Below are 9,978 nucleotides of genomic sequence, written 5' to 3' on the forward strand. Positions count from 1 at the left end.
AGTGGAAGAGCACACCTGAGTTCACCCCAGTGCTAAAGAAAGGCAGGAAAGGACAAGCAAGCAGGCAGTGTTCCTGTCAGGAAGCCCTGGAAGGGGCTGCTCCAGAAGACAGTGGAGGGGTCCTTCTCACACTGCACACGCACACCAGGCCTTCCTGCAAATTGCTTTCATCATATGCAGTGGTCCTTCTGCAAATGAATGATTCTGAACAGGCCTCCATACCCCCAGCCTCTGGAAACACCTAGTTCAGAAGGTAGGCTCTTGGGCCAGGCCCTTTCCTGGCTGCAGAAGACAGCCTCCTAGTGGCCTGATGCTCAGGGAGGAACCCCGTGCGATCATTCCTGGAAGCCCTTCAGCTTACTCAGTTCACGTTCCAGGCCCCAGAACACAGGGTTCTCCACCCTGGATGGAGGCCAGAGGACACCAGAGCAGGAAGGAACAGAGGTCTCCTTGCCCAGCACTTGTGTTTTCCAAATGAAAGTGTCTCCCAGTGCCGTAGCCACATGGTCAGCCATAGCACCCCCGTGTGTCCACGTTCATTCCTCCTTTATTCAGTGAGCTAAGTGCTGGGCTGGCCCCAGTGGAGATGGAGTCCCTGCCCTCAAGAGCTACCTGGTAAAATTGCAACTGAGGGCAAGCATGAAGGTCAGGTGGTAAGAATCCAGAACAGAGCAGGTGGTAAAGGCCACCAACCTAGCCAGGTACCCAGACTGGGGGAATAAGCCAAGGGGATTTCTGCCTTAAGTTCAATTGAAGAGGGCCAAGAGGCCAGGAGAGTCAGGATGGCAGGAAAGATTTGCTTTTGGAAGTTACTGGGCCCTCTGAGGGAGCAGGGTTCTCTTTTGTTTTGATTTTTGTTTTTTTGCAGCGCTGGGTATTGAACCCAGGGCCCCGAGCATGCTAGCTAATCCTCAACCTCTACTTTTCCACTCAATCTGTACGTCCCCCAGTCCTTTTTATTTTACTTTGAGACGGGGTCTCGCTCAATTGCAGAGGCTGTTCTCAAGCCTGAGATACTCCTGCCTCCCCAGTCATCTCTGGGATTTCACTGGGTAATTTTCAAAAAATTGAAATGTGAACTTCCATACAAGTTTACGAAGAACGAAGGCAACAGGTATGTTTAGCTCACCAACAAGAGAGCTCCCAGGGCAGGAAGGTGGTTCCAGCAGGAATTTGAGGAATTGTTAGCGTCATAAGTTTGGAAAGGGGAGGAGTACTGGGGGTGGAACCCACGTGTCCTATACCCCTGAGCTTCAACCCCCAGCCCTTTAGATAATTTTTTAAAATTTTGAGACAGGGTCTTGTAACAAGGGGTTCACTTGATACTTTGACTATATCCCCTGAGGCTTTGAAACTTACATGTTTTTTTTCTTTTTCCAAATTTTCTTTTCCCTCTACTTCTCCTCCCTGATCTCTCCTCCCTAATCTCATTTTATCTGAATCACCTCTTTAAAAGCCCCTGTTCCTGTGGATGGGCACAATCACAGCCTCTGGAACAGGAGTTCCCTGTACTTCTCCTTTGCTAGCAAAGCAATAAATCTTCTTTTTCCTTTTTTTCTCAAAACTGTCCTTGTTATTGGATTGGCACCAGGGACAAGGACCGATCTTTTGGCAACAGCACCACACCCAAGGCCTTGCCCAGGAGTGTTCCCCCCACAGCCCATTAGGCCATGCCTCCCTCCCCAGTGCCACCCTGCCTGTGTGCCACACCCTGAGCCAGGCGTCTGCCCTCTGGCCTGGACCACACCAGGGCCCACAAGCAGCCCTTGGCTTCTTCCCTCCTCACCCAACCTGGCAGGCTCTATGTCACCCAGTAATGTTAACACATGAGTTCAGCTTGAGGGCCACCTGCTGCAGAAGCCCTCCCTGCAGATCACTGCACCCCAGGCCCCTCCCCCATGTCAGGTGCTGACCAGGAGCCTGTGAAGCTAGGGTGGCACCAGAGGCTGGACCACTGGGTAGCATTAGGGAGAATTGGACACAGGCAGTGCCATCCTCCACCTTAGAACAAGAATCACTGCCTGATCTCTCTGAGTCAGCCTGACCTGGAGCCCAGGTGGCACTCCCCAGGTGGTACCCCACCATCCTGCCAAGGAAGGAAATTGGTTTCTAAGACTGGCATCCTGAAAACCACTGGTTCCTTTTGAAGCTGATGCCACGAGGAGCTTTCCCTAGCCGAACCTCAAAATTCCCCTCTCTCCCCACATGTACCCCAGGCTGTATGTAAGTGGAAAAGGCTCTCAGTCTCCCTGAGCCCCTCAGGTTGGTCCCCAGTACACCTGTGACCATGGAGCCACCCTCCTCTCTGGATGTCCCTCCTTGGCTCCTTTCCTCACGGGGAGGAGAATCACATCATCATGTCAGCTAACCTCCAACAGAAAGGTAGCGTGGCGGAGGGCTCCATGGGGTACAGCTGAGATCCCAGCAGCTCCGGAGGCTGAAGCAGGAGGATCGCAAGTCAAGGCTAGCCTCAGAGACTTAGCGAGACTCTCAGCAATTTAGGGAGACCCTGTCTCAAAAAAAAAAAAAAAAGGTGGGTGGCAGGGAGCTGGGGATGTGGCTCAGTGGTAAATCACCCTGGGTTCAATCCCTGGTATCAAAAAACCAAAAAACCAGTGACGTTCCTTCCATGGAAACTCTGTAGCATGATCACTAGGTTATCTTCTTCATGAATTAGTGTTGCTGAAACGCTGCTTGTTATTTTCTAGCCCCTCCTCCAGGGTCTAAGCTCCAAGACACCAGGAACTTGAATACTTCATTCTCTAAAAAAGACTTAGGAAGGTGGTGCACACCTGTAATCCCAGCAGCTTGGGAGGCCCAGGCAGGAGGATCACATGTTCAAAGCCAACCTCAGCAAAAAAAAAAAAAGCAAGGCCCTAAGCAACTCAGTGAGACCCTGTCTCTAAATAAAATACAAAATAGGGCTGGGATGTGGCTCAGGGGTGGAGTGCCCCTGAGTTCAAACCACATCCTGGGCCAGACTTAGGAGGGCTGGAGTGCAGCTGGGGCGGGGGTGGGGGGGAGTGCTGGTTTAGCCCACCCAAGGCTCTGGGTTCATCCCAGCACAGAAACCTGGCAAAACACAGCACAGTGAGCCCAGCCTTGGCCCGTGGAGGAAGGGAGCCGGGCGCTGGCTGTGTGGCTGGCACCACCATCCCACAGCCCCACCTTCTCTGGCCCCCAGGACCTGGGGACCCTCCTAGTCTCAGGATGGGCCCTGCAGGTCAGGACTCCTCTGGGATTCTGCATGCTGTTCCGGGAATGCTCCCACCTGGACCAGCATCAGAAGGCCCATCACAAGTTCTGCTTTCGCCCTCCCCAAGGTCCCTGGGGTGTAACAGGGGTTCACTTGATGCTGTGACTGTGTCCCCTGTGGCTTTGAAACTGGCATGTTCTTTTCTTTTTCCCAACCTTCTTCTCCCTGATCTTCTTTTTCCAAAACTTCTCCCTGATCGCCTTTCCCCTCATCTTCTCCTTCCTGACCTCTCCTCCCTAATCCCAATTTTCTCTGAATCACCTCTTTAAAAGCCCCTGTTCCTGTGGATGGGCACAATCCCAGCTTCTGGGACAGGAGTCCCCTGTGTTCTCCTTTGCTAGCAAAGCAATAAGCCTTCTTTTTCCTTTTTCTCAAAACCGTGTCCTTGTTATTGGATTGGCTTTGAGGACAAGGACAGAGCTTTTGGTAACAAGTGGGGCTCCTGGAGTTGCCCACTAACAGAGGACTGGCTCTGCTAGCCCTCCAGGGGCCAGACTCACATCTAGATTTGTGACCCCAAAAGAAGCTGGACCCACAGGTGCACCGAGGTGGGAGGGGAAACAGGGAATTGCTAACAGGGAGCATTTAAAGTGTACCTCAGACTGAGGGTGCCATTCAGGACGGTGGCTCCATGGTAAAGCGCTTGCCTGGCGGCACAAGACCCTGGGTCCTGTGATCCAAGAGACTCAGGAGACTGAGGTGAAAGGATCACAAATTTAAGGCCAGCCTCAGCAACTTAGCAAGACCTTGTCTCAAAATAAAAAAAATAAAAAGGGCTGGGGATACTCAGTGGTAGAGCACCTAGGGTTCAAACCCCAGCACCAAAAAGAAAAAAGAGCCCCACCCCTAAATCTCAGGAGACCACTGTCCCACATAGGCAAGGCTGAGAATCTAACTGGAGTTACTCCCACTCAAGTTCATCACCAAGCTGAAAGTGTCTGACCTTCAAGGAAACCAGCACTAGAGAGGTCACAGTCATGAATAGGACAGCTTCAGTTGGTGTGGTAAGGACCCCCTGCCTCAAGCCTGAGCTCCTCCTGTCCTCACAGAGAGTGAGGAATCTCAACCAATGGTGTTTCCATCCCTGCCTCACAGAGGCACTGTGAAAGGGAGGATCAGATTCCTTGCTGCTTTCAGTGCCGGGACCTCACCCTGCTAGGCCAGCTCTCCACCAAAAAGCTACACCAGCCCTTTCTATTTCCTTTGCAGGCAGGGCCTCCCTAAGTTGTCTAGGCTGGCCTTGAACTTGCAGTCCTCCTGCCCCAGCCTCCTGGGGCTGGATGATGGATACACCAGGCCCAGACCTGGCCACGTTTTCTTTTCCACTCTTCCATATGTGGACAGGGGATGGCTGGCAGCTGTGGGCTATGACCAACAGGGCCGCTGTGGCCACAGGTGCACAAGAGCCTGCTCAAGGCCCTGTGGTCAGTTCTATGGGATGTGCCCCCAAGAGGACTTGTTGGACCCCGTGGCACGGAGGCTTTGTGTGTATGTGTTTACAGACTGAGGTCAAACCTGGGCCTCGGAGAGGATAGTGGAGGGCTGCACCCATCCCTGCTTGAGTTGGAGTTTTTTTTGGTGGCACTGGGGGTTGAACCCAGGGGTGCTCTATCACTGAGCTGCACTCAACACTTTCTAATGTTATCTTGAAACAAGGTCTCTCTAAGTTGCCCAGCCTGGCCTGGAACGTGCGATGATGCTCCAGCCTTGGCCTCGGAGGGGCTGGGCTTCCCTCAGGGTGACGCCTGTGGCCTCTGCTACCTTTGAGACTGGGAGGCTGGGTGGGAGTGAGGCCTCCTCTCCACTGTGTGTGCCACATGTGTACGCTGCTGGCTAGAAGAGATAAGGATCCAAAGTAACAGTGGCCAGGACCATTTATTTCATCCTCATGAAAATGCTGGCACCACAGGGCTACCTGGGGCCCTGATGAGTTTCCCCTGTCATCCACAATGAGTGTGAGGCTCTGCCCTGTTGCCCACAGCAGCTGCTCCCGTTCTAACCATCACCACCATATTCCAGGCACGAAAAGGATGAAGATGGAGGAGAACTGAGTGCCCCTCCCTGTGAGGTCCTTTTGCTGAACTCCACCCAGTCTTTCTTATACCCAACAACCAGAGCTCTAGCAGGTGCTGGGGAGGCCTCAGGGAAATGTCCTCTTCATCTTGAGGGGTAGAGGCCAGCTACACTGGGGGGCACAGAATGGAAGCACACCCCTTCTGTTTATTGGCTGTGGTGCTGGCAATGGAACCAGGTCTTGAGCTGTTTGGGGACGGTACCACAGAGCGCATCCCCAGCCCCAGGACCTGGAGGACAGACTTGGGGACAGCTCACGCCTGCAGTTTCCTAGTTACATACATTTGTTTTGGGTACTGGGGCTCAAACCCAGAACCCGGCCCATGCCAGGCTGGCCCTGAGCGTAGAGCACACTGTAAACCTAGTCCCTCGCTTGCTCTGGAGGTCACAGCAAAGGATCACGAGTTCAAGGCCAGCCTCAGGAACTTAGTGGGGCCTAGCAACTCTCTAAATAAAATATTCAAAGGGGAGGGCAGCGAATTGATGTGGCTCAGTGGTTAACCACCCTTGGGTTCAAGAAGAAATCAGGGACCTCACTCCCTGGAGGCAAGTGTCTCCCCACTTAGCTACTCCCCCAGCCCTGCTGTTACCTATGTGGAAAATAATGGAAGTTTTGCCAGGTGAGTGACACAGGCCTGTGATCCCAGAGACTCAGGAGGCTGAGGCAAGAGGATTGCAAGTTCCAGCCTGGGCAAAACAGGGGAGACCTTGTCTCAAAATTAAAAGGTGAGGCCCTGGGTTTGTCCCCAGCACCATACACATACACACACAAATTAAAGAATCATTAAAATGGGCTGGAGATGTGGTTCAGTGGTAAAGCACCCTTGGGTTAAATCCCTAGTACCAAAAAAAAAAAAGGAAAAAAAAAAAAAAGAAAGAGATACTACCCGTTGATCTGGGCCACGTTTAAGGCTCATCCTGACTTTACATGGAAAAACATGCACCCCCGGCCACGCTCAGTACATGCCTGTAGCCCAGTGACTAGAGGCTGAGGCAGGAGGGTTGCTGGGCCTAGGAGTTCAAGCCCAACCTGGTGAGATCCCGACTCACACACAAGACAGATCGGAAACCAAACCTCCAGCACAGCAGCCGGGTGTGGCTAGAGGACCAGCACTCGGTGACACCATGTGGTTTCCAAAGCCACAAGGCTGTGCACAGAAGCCAAAGGAGACTCTGAGACTTGGCTGGCTGGCTGGTGGACAGAGTCCAGTACGGTCAGGCCAGGCCACGCTGCACAGTGGCAGTCAGTTGCATCAGGGTCTCAGCTGGGGGACCTGGGTGATGCAATCAGGGCCCAAGGCCACTCACCAGCAGTGAGGTACAAATCCATGCTGGGCAGTCCAGGCTGAGCTCTGGGCCCTGGGCTCCAGGCTCAGGGCACCAGCCACACGCCCTGTGTCCCTCACACCCATCCAGCCCTGCAGATAACCTGTGCGTTTGCCTTGTGGGTTCTCTCTGTACCAGAGCGCTGCTGTGAGTGCCTGCTCCTGCCCTGTCCCTGAGGCAGCTGCTCCCCGCCAGAGCAGGGGCTGGCCTTGTGTGTCACCACCTCAACCAAGATTTGCTGTGTCCAGGGAACCCATGTCCAATGGCTGCAGCCCCTGTGCAGTGGGTCTGTGTGTCTGTTCTCTGGCTTCTCCTGTCCTGCTCTCCAGGGCAGACTGGGCAGCGGAGCTCCCCCAGGATCACCTCTGCTAGTCTCAGACTGCCATGTCTGGGGGAGTCCCAGGCCCCGACGTGGAGCTTGGGGTGCAGTCTCCCCCAGGAGAGCTCTGTGGGGCAGGAGGCCTGGGTGCTGAAGAATCCAGCCCTTGGCACCGCTCGGGCCCCGCCAGGGAACACCAGGCCCACACACCCAGCTAGCCCTCCGGTCACAGCCATGACCACCCACTTCCAGCGCCCAGGCAGAGATGGCTGGCACTCCCTCCTCTTGAGGCTCAGCTGGCCAGCAGTCCTGGGGATCTGCCTTGGGAGCACACAGGGGCCGCCACACCTCACCAGCCCAGGAACTTTCCTCCCCGCTCTTCCTGCTCCCAGCTGGCCCCTCTCTGCTTGAACACAGCCAGGGGGACTGCAGGGGGGTCACCCAGGCCCCCTGCTGCTCAAACCCTGCAGTGGCCTTGTGGCCCCAGAAACCCCCCATGCTTGTGCTGACCCTTGCAGCCCCAGAGCCTCCCGGATCTCCAAGCACACCCCTGCCTCACACAGGCCTGTCTGGAGGTCACCCTTCTGGCTCCCCCTGGGCACCCCAGGTGCCCCTCCCTGCCCTGCTATCCAAGGCGCAGGGTGCGGATTCTGAGTCTAAGTGTGTTCTGTGTTTGTCCTTCTTCCCTCGACAGCAGGCCAGGGCTGCAAGCTCCTCAAGTCTAAGGATGTGGCCTGTTTTGTTGAGCCTGCAGCATGTCAGAGTGCAGGACCTGCTGCAGGGGCGGCAGGAAGCCCACGGCACTCCCAATTGCCTGCGGGACCTGGCCCAGGCTGGGAGGAAGGCCAGGCCATCAGGGCTCCAGCCCAGGGCCAGCACCTGGGGCCCCTGGGAACCAGGACCTGCCAGTTCTGATCTACCTGAGTGTGACTGAGTAGGACTCAGAGGGAGCAAGACAGAGACAGAGAGAGGGAGGGAGGGAGGGAGGGAGGGAGAGAGAGGGAGGGAGTGAGAGACAGATAGGCGGTCACGCCTGTGATCCCAGTGACTCAGCAGGCTGAGGCAGGAGGATCGAGAGCTGGAGGCCAGCGTCAGCAACTTGGTGAGATCCTTTCTCAAGATGAAAACATATTAAATGGGGCTGGGGATGTGGTCAAGCACCCCTGGGCTCAATCTCCAACACCCCACCCAAAATTTTTTTTTCAATTAAAAGGCAGAGAGAGGCGGAGTGGGCTGCTGCTTCTGCAGTGTCCAGGTGCCATCCTGCAGGTACGCAGGTGAGACAAGGTCCAGGGCAATAAGCAGGCATAGGGGACTGGGGTCTGTCTACCGGCTTCCTCTCAGTGTCCAGCCATGGCTGGGTCTTGCCCACCCTTATTGGACTTGCAGGAGAACTTGCAGGAGGACTCAAGACAGCAGGGGCTCAGCACAGAGCTGGGGGGAATGAAGCCCAGAGAGAAGCCCTTGGCCCCGGCACACATCGCCCTGTGACCTTGGGGACTGGTAGGGTGCTCTGGCCCTGTGAGTGGCCCTGGAGGACTGGTTCAGCATGCCAAGATCCCAGTGTGGAGCCTCCATGGTGGTACTCACCTGGGGACAGGGACTGCTTCTAGCCTGGCCCCCAGCGTTCCCCCAGCTCCATGACCCGTGGGTCACTCACCGCCCCTCAGCCCCTCAGTTTCCCTACCGTGGACAATGGAAGCAACCACCTTCCCTCTCCTTGGGGTGGTTATAAGGACCCAGAGAGGCTGGTGAAGAATCCAGCAGTAGCTGACCTGGGCGCTATCATGCCAGTCTTTGGAGTGACCCACCCCTGAGAGGCAGTGGGTGGGGCGGGCAGGGCAGGGCATGGTGGTGGCCTGGGGCAGCTCAGAGCTGCAGCCCACCTCCCAGTTACAGGTAACTTGTGCCCCCAAGTCACATGCTAGCAGCCCCATCCCAATTAGAAGCTGTGAGCAGGTGGTGCCTCAGGGAAGTGACAAGCAGGACCCCTCATGTTACCATGGTGACTTATATGGGAACAAGGGACCCAGAGCACCTGCTCAGCCAGGTTAGGATGCAGCTGGAGGGCAGCCATGTGCAAACCAGGAACTGCCCTCAATAGAACAGGACGGCCCCCTGACCATGGCTCTAGCCCCGAGGACTGTGAGGAACAAGGGCGGTTGGTGGCTTTGCTGCCACACCACACCTAGGCTTCCGGGGGCTGGTGGGACTGTGAACCCACACCCAGGCACTAGAACCGTGTGGAGGCCCACCAGCCTTGTGGGAGCCGCCTGTCCAGACCACGCAGCGCAGTCCAGGACCCACGAGTCCCCCATGTTTCAATGTGACTCTCAGGAGTGGACATGGTGGGCGTTACTTGGTGACAGCACCACCTTCCCGTGTGCCAGGGAAGTGGGGTCTGGAGCCGGCTGAGGAGAGCAGACCCTGAGGCCTTTGGAGAACATCCAGACTTGCAGGATAGCAGGACAGAGCCCAGGGTCAGCACATGTCTCCGATGGCTCAGAGGAAGGGAGACTCCCATAAACATGAGGTCACGTCTCAGGTGTGACGTGCCTGCATCTGTAACGGGGTCAGTCCAGCAGGGCGTCTCCCTGGCCTGGGCTGTAGTCCGCCTGGACACTCCTGCCACACGCCCTCTGGATTTCCAGGGGTCGTGGGGGTCATGAAGCTCTTCCCAGGCCTCACTGGACACTGACGGTAGGAACGTCCTTTCTGGGGAATCGAACCCAGGGCCTCCTGCACGCTGCACAGGTGGTCTCCCACCGAGCTGCTCCCCAGCTGGCGTAGAAAAGTTTTATTAGAGAGTGGACTTCGGGACAACAGTGAGACTGCAGCGGTCGCAGCTGAGGGACACCAGCCCGGGGACCTCAGAGCCGCCCCTGACCCACAGGGCAGCTCCTTGACAGGCTGCCAGACAACATGGCGGGAGGCTGAAGGAGCTTGGTGTGCGGAAGGCGCTGCAGAGGAACAGGAGGGTGCGTTTCCAGGGGACAGGTCTCCC

This window comes from Marmota flaviventris, chromosome 1 (genome assembly GCF_047511675.1).
Source record: "Marmota flaviventris isolate mMarFla1 chromosome 1, mMarFla1.hap1, whole genome shotgun sequence".
Lineage (NCBI taxonomy): Eukaryota > Metazoa > Chordata > Mammalia > Rodentia > Sciuridae > Marmota > Marmota flaviventris.